Genomic DNA, 10733 nt, shown 5'->3' with positions numbered 1-10733 from the left:
TTTATTAATATGTTGATTTTTAATATGTTAAAAATACATAACAAATTTATGTAACATATGACATGTGACATATTGACAAATTTGACAAAAATAAAATGGGTTCCATTTTATGAGTGTACCGAAATTAAGAAGGGATTAGGCAAAATATTGTGTTGTTTAAATTAGTGGAAAACACAATCATTTGCATTATAGACTAGCCTTGCAACCTATTGCTTATTGTAAAGAACAACACAAGCATGCATTGGCTCCCCAAAATCCCCCCCTTCCACCCGGTTTTTGAGATGGAAAAACCATTATGGTTTTTCATCTTATTTACCTAATAACACACTAAATGTTGTAGTGTATCATTCATTCTTTACTCATCCAAAATAAGAATTCTAGAGAGACAAAAAAGCTCTCTTCTTCTTCTCTCCCAAAACCGAAAATATTAAGTGTTTTATAATATTTTTGGGTCATTTTTCTACAAGATTAATATTGTACTAGTAACTATAATATTAATTTTAATTAAGAGTAAGCTTTGGGTATAAATCCTTGGGAGAGATCCTACACTTGGGTCTTTGTTCATCCAAAAGGGAAAGCTCAAGAACAAGAGAGAAAGGTGATCTCTCTTGTGCCCATATTAACCAAATTTCCAATGTAAGAACAAGTTTCTTCTTTATTTTGTTTAAATGTTTGCATGCATAAGATCATTAGTTAATTTTATGACAAATTAAATTAAAACATATATGAATATGTAAGTATATAGATCTACTTTTCCTTCAGTCCCGTGGCTGTGCTACTTCCCGGTTCATTTCCCGAGACATCAAAAGGAAAAATATGTTCGTAAAACAATACATCACGTGAGACAAAAAACTTTCGGATTTTTGGGTCAAACAATCTCCATCCTTTTTGTGTTTTCGGATACCCTATAAATATGCATCGCGTCCCTCTTTCCTTAAACTTGTCTTTGGGTCGTTGTTTATTATGAGCATAGGCAAGGCTACCAAAAACCCTTAGATTATCAAGATTTGGTTGATGACCATGTAACATTTCGTAAGGTGTTTTGCCTTCTAGAATTTTAGTAGGGGTATGGTTTATTAAATAAGTCGCTGTAAGAACGCACTCCCCCCAAAACTCAATAGGTAAGTTGGCTTGAAAACGAAGTGCACATGCTTTTTCCAAGATGTGACGATGTTTCCGTTCTACCCTACCATTTTGTTGCGGGGTGTCAATAGTACTAGTTTGAAAAAGTATGCCATTTTCCTTGTAAAAATGTGTTAATGGTCCCGATAAGAATTCCGTACCATTATCGCTCTGCACAATTTTAACTTGTTTTCCAAACTGAGTATACACCATCTTACAAAAATGTCTCATTAAATCACCAACTTCTCCTTTATCTTTCATAAGATGCACTCAAACATTTCGACTATAATCATCAACAATAGTTAAGAAATAATGTGCCCCAGAAAAGGAACTAGCACGATATGGCCCCCAAACATCACAATGAATTAAATTGAAAGCAATAGTTTGGCGTTTATTATTCAAATGAAAACTTGTCCGGGTTTGCTTGGCACGGCAACATGGGTCACAAACATAAGTATTATCAAAGCACAATTTCGAACCAACCAGAGTTTGCAAAAATGGAAAAACATTATTAAAAGGGTGACCTAATCTACGATGCCAAAGTCGTCCTTCATCAAGCATCGTCCGTGCAGCCATGTCTCGAACCCGTGTCATGTAATAAACTCCATCACGCTGTCCACCCCGTCCAATCTCCGTCTTCGTAGATTGGTCCTGAATTATACAACAATTAGAATCAAAAGTCAAAATGCAATTGCTTTCACGAATTAATTGTTGAATGGAAATTAAATGGCATGTTAAATTGGGAACATATAAAACGTCATGTAAAGTAAATGATTTGTTGAGCATGACTTTCCCATGTTCCTGTGCTACAATAGTCGACCCGTCTGGTAACCCGACAAGGGAAGGCTCTCCTTTCCAAATATTTTATAACAATTCACGACATCCTGTCATGTGGTGCGAGGCACCACTATCGAGCATCCATTCACTTAATTTAACTTGATTCGTACCTGTGAGCTTCTCGTTACCGTCAGTTTTGGCACTAAGAAGAACACGCAACTGCTCAATCTCCTCAGGTATTAAGTCTCGTTTGGACGATTCACCAATTTCAGTTGTAACAGTGGCGTTGGCTGTCTGTTGCGGTGAACCAGTTCCCCTGCCTCCACCACGACTACTTCCTCTTCCTCCGCGACGACCCCTGTCGCGTCCACGACGATTGATGCCAAGTTTATCCCAGCAATTCTCTTCTTTATGGAACCATTTATTTCAGTAAGTACAGCGAGGAGGAATGTAATCCTTCTGATCATCAGTTGACGAGCTTGCTTTCCCACGGCCTGCACCAGTGGTCGCAGTCATGGCAATATCCGTCACATCAGCACGAATTCTAGTGACTGTCGTGTGACGTTCCTCTCGTAACACCAGGGCATAGGCACGAGACAAGCGAAGTCAGATTGTCTTCCATCAACAAATTAGAGCGGACATGATTATAAAGCTCGGTGTTTAGGCCCATTATAAACTGATGTACCTTCTCTTCTTCCTTTTCTTTGGCAATGGCTGCTCCGTCACCACAGGTACAGGGAGGGACACGGCTGTAATTAGCGAGTTCATCCCAAATAGTTTTGAGATTTGTGTAATACTCGACTACAGAACGACTCCCTTGCTTACACTCATTCAACTCGCTCTTGAGTTGATGAACACGGGGGGCATTGCCGGCAGCATACCGTTCTTCCAATTCCTTCCAGATCTCGACCACACTTGTGGCTGAAAAAGCAATACCTGGATGCAATTTTTCATCAATAACACTTCGCAACCAAGATTTGATCATGGCGTTACATTGTCGCCATGCCACGGCTTCGATCGAGTCTTCTTCAGTAGGTTTCTTGACAGTACCGTTGATGAAACCTAACTTGTTTTTAGCGTTGAGTCCATTACGAACGGAATCAGCCCATAGATCGTAATTCTCGCCATTGAAAAGTGTCTTAGTCAATTTGAGACTCGGACTATCGGGGGGATGTAGAAATAAGGGTGACGAAGGTAGTATTTGATCACTGTTACTACCAGAACCTTTCTTCTCATCTCCACCGTTTTTAGTCATTGTAAGTGAATAAAATTATTTGTGTGTAAACTTGTGAATTGAAACGATGACGGAAACTAGGATCTAACCTGCTCCGATGATACCATGATAAAGTTGCACAAAGAAGATGGAAAAGTTTTGTATTCAATTCAGTAAAGAGCACGAGGTTACAACAGGCAAATATACACATCTCATAACAACTAGCTCAACCAAACTAAGTCAAAACCCTAGGTAACCATATCCTAGTTAATAGGAGATAAAGATACCAACAAGAATAATAAACAATAAGGATAATACATTATATACACATATATAATTTCCATATCGCACATGAAATGTTGTGAAGTATAATGGAATTTGCGATTTTGAGAAAGTGGCGGAAGCACAATAAGTTTGAGCAAAGTCCCCATGCACATCATCAAACATAGGAGTTAACCCTAAGTTAAGAACCTAAACTATCACATTTATTCCAGATAAGGACCTTAACTATTAATGTTTACATTTAAGGACTTCAAATCCAATTTCCATCCATTTTTGCCGTTAACCTCTAATAAAATGTCAATAAATTACTTTGGAAATCAAATAGGAAATAATTAATTAACCCAAACACCTGATTCTATTTCTCTCTTCCTCAATTTCTGGATCTCTTCACCTCTCTTGCACTATTTTACCATGAACATTTTGCCACTGTTTCCTCTTGTTTTCACTTTTCAGAGTTCAAACCATTGCTTTCAAGAAAATGTCATCTGAGTGCATGATACACACCTTTAATGAGGAGTAAGGGTGCTATGTACCAAAAAAAATGAGGAGTAAGGGTGCTGGTTCAGTAAAACTCTGATTTATTCTTATTGCATGTGTCTCTTCCATCACATTGGTATATTGGTATATAAGCACAAATATGAAATATCCCATTAATGTAAACTAATCGGAATTTGCTAGAATAATACGACATCCATCATCTCCTCCCTTTTATTCATCTATTTTCCTTTGACCAAGCTATAATCTCAAATGGTCATCTCCACCCAAACCCACTGCACAATATAGTCGTTGGCTCGTTGCAACTAGACCTGACCATGGGCCGGGTTCGGGCTTAAAAACAGCCCAATACATGGGCCGGGCTGGGAAGGCGGGTCAGATTTTCAGGCCCAAACCCATACTGTTCGGGCTATAATTGGCCTCGGGCCAAAATGGGTCAAAACGGGCCAGAAAAAAACAACCGTGAACAACTAACAAAATGGATTTGTCAACAAACTATTAGCAACGAAATAAATTTGTAAGTCTTATGTGTTTGACTTCCAGCCATGAGAACAATACCATAGTACCATATATATAACTCATGAGTTAACAAAAAGGTTATTTAATACACCAACGAATTAAAGTTGTACGATAAAAATAGCAAAATATGGAAATAACAACCAACATCCGCAAAGTTCTACAAAGTACAACACAATAAATAAAGTAGCAATAGCCACTTGAAAACAAAATTTGGCTGCACAATGCACCCTTGTTTCAGGTGGAGCCTCTGGAGAGTAGTAATATAAAGACCCATTAGCTTCAAATTTCAAGAGCATCATCAGCATCATCGTCAATTTTGCCAAGAATAGAAGACCCTAAATAGATAAACGATAAACAAATTCTCATCAGATTAACAAGTTGATAAAAATAAAACTTGCGTAAAACATTTTTTCGTATAATCAACTTAATAAAAATATAAAATACTTACTAAGAGAGAAATTCTTTGCTCGTAACCAATCTTCGTAGCAAGCAAGTGACTCAATAGTGTGTGATGTAAGTGAAGCTCGCCATGGATTAATCAACTTTTTTTCCCATACTAAAAGCCAATTCCGAAGGAACGGAAGAAATTGGAATAGCAAGAACATCACGCGCCAAAGTGGCAGGTTGTGGAAATTTAGACGATGCGCCTTTCCAATAATCCAATATATCAAGTGGAACATTATAGTCATGATTCTTTTCCTCCAAGTATAGATCAATTTCAGATTTCTCAACCAATACTTTCGGCCTCTTACTCATCCAAGAATCAAAACTCTTTAACCTCTCATTTCTCCCAAGAGGGATGTCATTAGCACCCACATCGTTCACATTACCAACACCACTTTGCTTACCCACCTGACTGTAATCCTTAAGTAATGTAGACAATGTTTCTAGCACTTCTTTTGTCTTCTCCTTGGCATAAGTATCGTCATCGTCAGAAAGAGTAGTGTAACAATACTCAATAAATGATATCTTATAGCGAGGATCCAAAACACAAGCACAAGACAACAACAAATTGTATCTATTCCAATATTTATTAAACTTCTTTTGCATTGGTTTAACCATGTCAACCAAATATGCATGCTGTCCATTTACCACTTCCTTTAATAAGCACTGTATTTCCCATACCCCTTTAAAATACACATTTGTTGTTGGGGTTTTAGATGCTGAAAATTCAGTAGTAATATCATAGAAAGTTTTCAAAAACCCATGTATAGTAGACACTTTATCCCACTCTTCATTGCTAAGAATATGTTGCATAAGATCCTTATCTTTTTCAATCACATGATCAATAGGACGTCTAAAGTAAAGAGCACGATCAAGCATCAAATAGGTAGAATTCCATCTCACACAACAATCACCACAAAGTCTTTTTTTTTTGCATCAAGATGATAAATGTGTTGAGCAACTTCATAAAATTTCTTTTTCTTTGGTATAGAATGCCTAAAATGCTTACAAATGGCTCTAATCTTATTAACAACCCCATCCAAAAGTTTCAAACCATCTTGTATGATGAGATTTATAATATGACAGCAACAACGAATTTGAAAAAATTGACCATCGAATAATAGATCACTTCCACTTCTAAGGAGTTGTCGTTTAATTTCCACAATCATGACATTATTGTAAGTAGCATTATCTAATGTAAATGAGGTAACTTTATCGGCAATATTCCAGTTATTCAAGCAAGTAGAAACATCATTTTCAATATTAACCCCATCAAAAGGAGGTGTCAAAGCGCCAAATCTAAGTATTCTCTTTTGTAATTTCCACTCACAGTCAACCCAATGAGCAGTTATGCAAATATACTCGTCTTGAGTACTATCATTTTTCCAATTATCGGATGTAAAAGCAATTTGAACCGTTGCTTTTCTTAGATCCGCTTCAACTAATTTTCTCTCCTCATCATGTAGTTTAAGTATATCTCTTCTGACAGTGTGCCTACTCATCACTGTATAAGTAGGACACATACGAGAAGCCATATACTTAAACCCAGGATCGTGAACAATAAAAAATGAATGAGCACCAGCAGCAACAAACATACAACTAGCTTTCTTTATCTCATCGAAATCTATAGTTTGGTTTTTTAAAGCCATACTTTGTGTTCCACCAGGTTCTATTTTGGAGCCAATGCAAAAATTCCTAATATCTACATTACGACGCGCCATACATTTTTTTATATGTCTCATCATATGAGAAGTCCCATTCTTAGGATTTGTAGAGAAAGTCTTAGAGCAGTAATTACACTTAGCTAACTGTTCAACGTTAGGAGGCGACAACTTAGTCATATGATTCCATACCTCAGACCGCTTATCACCGTCAATTTCAGGCTGGTTAACTTGTGTTACTCCTCCAACATCTTCCTCTAAGTCAAGATCAATATCATCACCCACAGCCTCATCACGATCTTCATCATTAACATCGACAACCAGATGAACAACATGTTCTCTTGTCCCCATTTCAACAGAGACTACAATTAAAAAGAAAAAAAAATTACATTAACAAATTGTACAGTTATAGTGTTATACCCAATAATCGTGATTGCTTTAAATTGAAGAAATGATAATATTTAACCACAAAAACGAATAGAAACTGCAAGGAAATCAAATGCAAAATACTCTTGTATAAAATTAGATAAAGCGAAAGACAAACAAGTTAACAAACCTGAATTTTATTGGAACTTTTGAGTGCCACTGTGAGACAAATTGAAAGTAAAGATGAGATATTTATAATCAAATAATGATGGAAGGCTAATAGTCGAACAAGTTGTGCCGTTGAATTGAAAAATCGAAAAAAATGATGGTGATTTGGGAAATCTGGAAAAATGAAGAACCTAGGTAAACTGGTAAATGAAGAATTGAAGAGGACGTTGGGGACTTCAGTTAATGTATTATACAACTGGTTGTATATACAACTTATTTAATGTAGTTGAGCTTTGTTATAAAGTTATCGAAATTTAAACAAAATTACGAAATAAACAAAAAAGTTATTGAAACAATGAGAATAATTATTAAAACTCAATAACTTTGTAAAATAGCTCAATAACATGTAAAATAGCTCAACAACTTTGTGTAAGAGCTCAACAACTTTGAGGCGGTTGTATAATGCTACTATACAACTGGTTGTAAGATAGTATTTGTGTTGGGGACTTGGGAATGTGGAAAGTAGTGGTGGGGTTATATTTTTTTGAGAAAAGATCATTTCATTGATAAAAAGTCATACGACATCTACAACATATGCCAAGCTCAATCGGATACAAATCGATTACAACCATAGTAAATAAATTCTTGTTCAAAGAATGAAACACTACAACAGAGTCTCTATCATCGATTCGCCGCAAAAGGCTTTCATTCATAAGAGGGTCTCCGAATCTTCTTTGACGAGTATCCATTTCTTCTGACTTGATTGATTGTAGCCATGAATCGGACAAAATATGTAGATTTTTATTAAATTTGATCTCTTAATATTCCAATGCATTAGAGTGAGTCTGATATTTTTCCAACTTTCGGCTTTCGAGCTATTTTTTTTATTACTAGATTTTGTGCCCGTGCGTTGCACGAGTTTCAAATTTGTCCTTCCTCTTATTGTTTAGATTTCATGCTCGTGCGATGCACGGTATTAAATAATGTCGTCTCATAATATAATTAGGATATGGTATATAGTAGTGATAATATTTAAGAACCTACTGTATTAGTTTGATTATGATGGCAACTATGTAGGATAAAACATAAAATACTTTGGATATCTATAATAATTTATATATTGTGTTAGAATTTGTGTGTACTAAGATAAAATGTGATAGAATTCGAGGTGTCTAGCTAATTTGTTTATGCATTCATTTAAAATATATTTGAATGAGTAAATGAATCACGACATGAATTTTGGTTCAGTATTTGTCATTAGATAGCAATATGCCATAGATAGCGACTACCAATTGATTCTTTGTTCGGGTTAAATCGTTCGATGGACAAATTTGGCAGAGAAGATGCCCCTATTAAGTAAAATGATATTTGTTTTTACACTAGTATACTAATTTTTATCAACGGTAGGATTCTACTTATGAATATTTATATCATAAATGATTATTTGGAATAAGAGAAAGTATAGTTATATACTTATATGCTAGAAGTTTCGGTTGATTAAAATTAAAGTGGAAGGAACATAATTGAACAAGCAATCGTAAATTGATCACCGTTTGACATGCAGTTGGAGTATTTGCTCACTAAGCCCTTGATGAAAGGTTTATCAAATACTATCTTTCGGTTATAGCTAAAAACAGGCCCTTGCATCGTGCAGCTAGAGGAGCTACACATAGGATGGCTTCATTATTGTTAGAAAAAGGGCTTTCAGCCAATTTCCGAACCAATTTCAAATCCCCGCATATTTGTATGAAGAATGCGCTTCCACTCAATATTGCACTCGAATACAGCCAGTATGTATTATCTTTGTTGTCATTATGCGGGTGATAATGAGCTTAATCTTCTTCATTACAGTAATACTTTTGCACTTTTTTGCAGACCAATTAGTTGTTCATATATTCAAGAAGTATATCACTGTACTTTCATAATTTCATGTCCCCCATTCTTTCACATAAATTTCTAGTAATAGTTTTAACAATTTTTATATGCTAGGTACGTAAATAGAATCCAATAGTAAACTTAATGGCATTCTTCTCATATGCAAGTACCGTAAGAGATTCCATATTAAGGGGGCGTTTGGTTCAATAACATGGAATGTAATGGATTGGAATATGAAAGAATTAGCATATGGGCTTTTACAATATTTGTGTGAAAACTAAAAGGAAACAAAAAACTTTGGTTAGAATACTTGAGAATAAATGTAAAAAAAATATGAAAGTACACAAATTATGTTGAACACTTACCATTACTTCGATAATATTAATCCTTATGTCAAGGTGTTTACAATTAAAATAGGAATTTGTTATTATCTCAATCGCTTCTTCTAATACAATTTGTACCTGCACCATGATTTTGTATGAGAAACATTATTATACGGAGTAATAAAAGTTTGAAAAACTACCAAAATCATATATATTATAATCTACATGCATGAAACAATACAAAATAAGAAACAATACAAAATAAAAAAAACAATGCAAAATAATGGTGTTAAAACGTGAAAAGGTTATTTGAGGGAAAAGAGATGAGACATTATATATATACTTTTCGTTTTGTGTGGAAAAAATTTTTTGGAGTGTTTGTGTTAGAGCAAAACAATGAAATATTAGACCATCCCCAAGCAAGGTCGTGAAGGAGGTCGTGACCTTGCTTGGGTCACCTTAATCATGATTAAGGGAAAAATTAGCGTGACCCAGGTCGTGGCCAAGGCAAGTAAAGGTCAGTTTGTGACCTTCTCTAGTGACCTCGACCTCTTCCATGACCTGCTAGGTGTCATGTTCTGTTTAGTTACAAGGACACAATTTAGTCTTGTCTGCAAAAGTAGCTGTTACTTTCCCTCAAATGCCTGCAATTTTCCCAAATAAAAGAAATATATGAAGAACTAATTAATAAGAAACTAAATGGAAATTATACAGTAAATCAAAACAATAAAAAATATGAGCATATAAAAAAAACTATATTTTTAAATTGTCTACTAAATGAGCTTAATTTTGATATATTTTGACTCACTCGTTTTTTTTTCTATTTTCTCAAATACACCATTATATTTTTAATATTTTTATAAATAAGAAAATCAAAACAACCTCAAAACAGAAAAATAAATAAAGATAAATACATGGCTACCTGACGGTGTTGTGAAGGTGATGGTGAAGACGGTGTTGATCGACGACGGTGATGATAATCGTTCAAGATGACGGTCGTGAGACGTGACGATCTGAATAGGAGATGTTAACAGTGTTTGATTGATTAAGAAATAGAAGATCGATGATGATGAAGATCGGCTATGATGGTGAAGATCGAGTATGGTGATGCACTGAAGATGGTGATGATGAAGATCGGCTAGGATTTTTTTTTAACTAGGATTCTTTGTATATTTGGGTTGGGGGTAATGATTTGGGAAAAGGGGGATTAATTTTAGAGTTTGGTTTGTTGTGTCTATGTGGTCTGACCACGTCAAATTTAGGTTTTTTTTTTGTTTTTTTTTGTTTTTTGTTTTTGAGTTTGTTTAATACTCCGTATTAAAGCTATCATATTGACTCGATTATTATACGGTTCAAAATAGTAATATGATTATTACATTGAATAGATTTTCGTTAAAATACAACTATAAAATTAAATTAATATTTTTACTAATATCCGAATTAAAGATAAAATATTTATCATCGACTCGTAATTACTATTTTAAAATT

Source organism: Silene latifolia, chromosome Y (assembly GCF_048544455.1).
Source record: "Silene latifolia isolate original U9 population chromosome Y, ASM4854445v1, whole genome shotgun sequence".
Classification (NCBI taxonomy): domain Eukaryota; kingdom Viridiplantae; phylum Streptophyta; class Magnoliopsida; order Caryophyllales; family Caryophyllaceae; genus Silene; species Silene latifolia.
The sequence above is the reverse complement of the archived record's forward strand: the minus strand, read 5'-3'. Positions refer to the sequence as shown.